This window comes from Urocitellus parryii, chromosome 8 (genome assembly GCF_045843805.1).
Source record: "Urocitellus parryii isolate mUroPar1 chromosome 8, mUroPar1.hap1, whole genome shotgun sequence".
In the NCBI taxonomy this organism is placed as follows: Eukaryota; Metazoa; Chordata; class Mammalia; order Rodentia; family Sciuridae; genus Urocitellus; species Urocitellus parryii.
This window is the reverse complement of record NC_135538.1, coordinates 154,306,230-154,308,830: the sequence shown is the minus strand read 5'-3', so window position 1 is coordinate 154,308,830 and position 2,601 is coordinate 154,306,230. Positions and strand designations below refer to the sequence as shown.

General features: G+C 50.1%; 1 pseudogene; it reads right to left on the bottom strand.

Annotated features, from left to right (window-relative positions):
• On the bottom strand, nt 1-804 carry LOC113201055 (putative olfactory receptor 2W6 pseudogene; annotated as a pseudogene).
• Nucleotides 805-2,601: the final 1,797 nt, after the last annotated feature.

The window sequence follows — 2,601 nt, the reverse complement described above, 5'->3', positions numbered from 1 at the left end:
TCAGGGCGTAGATGAGCGGGTTGAGCACGGGCGCGCCCAGGTTGTAGAAGAGCGTGGCGAACTTGCCCCGTCCTGGGAGGAGCTGTTCCCGGGCTGCATGTACCTGTAGATGATGCTCCCGTTGAACAGGGAGACCACCGCCAGGTGCGAGCTGCAGGTGTTGAAGGCCTTCCACCGCCCGGCGGCGGACCGCATCCTCCTCACCGCCGCCGCGATGTGCCCGTAGGACACCAGGATGAGCGCCAGGGGCAGCAGGACGATGAGCACCGCGAAGGCGAAGGCCAGCATCTCCACCGCCCGCGCGTCCGCGCAGGCCATCTTGATGAGCGCCGGCATCTCGCAGAGGAAGTGCGGGACTCTGCGGCGACCACACCGCGGGAGGACCATGGTGAGCGGCGACATGACGCCGGCGTTGAGCAGGCCGCTGCCCCAGGCCGCAGCCACCAGCCGGGAGCACAGCCCCGGGCGCAGGAGCACGGCGTAGTGCAGCGGCCGGCAGACTGCGGCGTAGCGGTCGTAGGCCATCACCGCCAGGAGGAGGCACTCCACGCCCCCGACGGTCAGGAAGGAGCTGAGTTGCACGGTGCAGCCCGCGAAGCTGATGGTCTTGGTCGGGCCGCGGAGGTGGACCAGCATCTGCGGAATGCAGCTGGTGCTGAAGCAGAGGTCCAGAAAGGAAAGATGGGCCAGGAAGAAGTACATCGGGGTGTGAAGCCCAGGGTCCAGTACGCACAAGAGGATGATGGTGGAGTTGCCCAGCACGGCCACAACATACAGGGGGAGATTCACCGCGAAGAGCACCATCTCCAGCTGGGGCCGGTCGGAGAAGCCCACCAAGATGAAGCCATCCTCCACGCTGTCGTTGGACTCTCCCAGGCTCCCTTTCACCTCATCTGTGGCGCAGATGGGGACGAAATGAGAGCGGTGAACCTACACTTCCAGAAACCTCGAATATCAGGATGTGGGGGAACACACGCCCCCCCCACCCCAGACTATCGGTCCTTCCCCTTTGCTCAAACACTGGTAAAGCATTCACGTGGGAAAATCCTGACATCATCAATTTTATTAAGTAGAAATTTTCCCCTTATTATTCAGAAAGAAAAATATTTTAGCTTTAATGTATGTACAATCACATTATAATCTCTTCTTTTGCATATTTATAGGTCATTACCCTATCTCAACCTAGTCATTTTTTGTTTTCTCTTTCTGGTACTGGAGATTGAACCAAGGAGTGCTCCACCACTGAGCTAAACCCCGAGTCCTTTCCACAGGTCTTATTGTCTAACCTGGAGTTTATAGGCATCCTCTGTCAGTCTCCAGAGTGGCTGGGATTTCCCATGTGTGCGCCCAGCTCCACTAAGTTTCTCTAAATCAAGACCTTCACTTTTCTCCTACTCCTCTTCATGTAAGCAGGGTGTCAGGTGTATTATCACCCTAACAACTGCTCGACTCTAACTATGCACCGGGATCTCCTCATTGTGACTACCAGGCTGCACTCAGGCCTCCGCCGCGGGAGTACAGGGTGCTTGCCTCTTCTGAGCAGGGCCAGGGTCTTAGCAGTGTGTGGGGGCGGATTCTCTGCAGTATCAGTGTCACCTTAAGTACCCCAGTTCTTCTTTCCCAGGAAATGATGTCAGTGCAGATCTCTATCACTCATTTCTACTTCAGTAACAGAATCCTACAATCTGATTGCCAGGACTGGGGAGGGTATTCTGTCTAAAAGCAAAATAGCAACTTCAAATATATCTTGTCCTCTGTTAGCCTTTTAGAAACTTGAAAACAATGTGATTCCCTTGCCTGAGAGAGGTTCATGGCAAGAAAGGAAAAGAGAATATGGGTAATAATGGTAATTTTCAAACAGTAATTTAAAAGACTGAAGTTAGCCAATCCCCAAAACACAAATGCTGAATGTTTTCTCTGATATAAGGAGGCTGACTCCTAGTGGGGTAGGGAGAGGAAGAATGGGAGGATTAGATGAATTCTAGATAAGGAAAAGGGGTGGGAGGGAAAGGGAGGGGGCAGGGGACTAGCAAGGACGGTGGAATGTGATAGACATCATTATCCAAAGTACTTGTGTGAAGACACGAATTGGTGTCAACATACTTCATATACAACCAAAGATATAAAAAATTGTGCTGTATATGTGTAATAAGAATTGTAGTGCATTCTGCTGTCAATTTATTTTTTTAAAAAATCAATTTAAAAAAGACTGAAAAAAATGACCCTAATAAATATGGTTAAGAAGAATGAAGAGAGCTAGATTCATGAAACACACACTATGAGAGATTGAAACCAGGGTCACATAACCACCGAGTCATATCCCTAGCCTGTTTTTTGTTGTTGTTGTTGTTGTTGTCTGTTTGTTTTTGAGGGTTGCTGAGGCTGCCTTTGAACTTCCAATCCTCTTGCCTCAGCCTCCCAAACCACTGGGATTACAGGCATGCTCCTCAGAGCCCAGCAGTACTAAATTATTTAGCAGTACTAAATTACAAAACACCTAGAATACTGAATGATTAGGGACTGGGGGAAATGGGCAGAATACAACTTAACTTTTGTCTCAGATCTTTTGATTTTAAAATTTTTTAAAAAAGCTTTATCTTT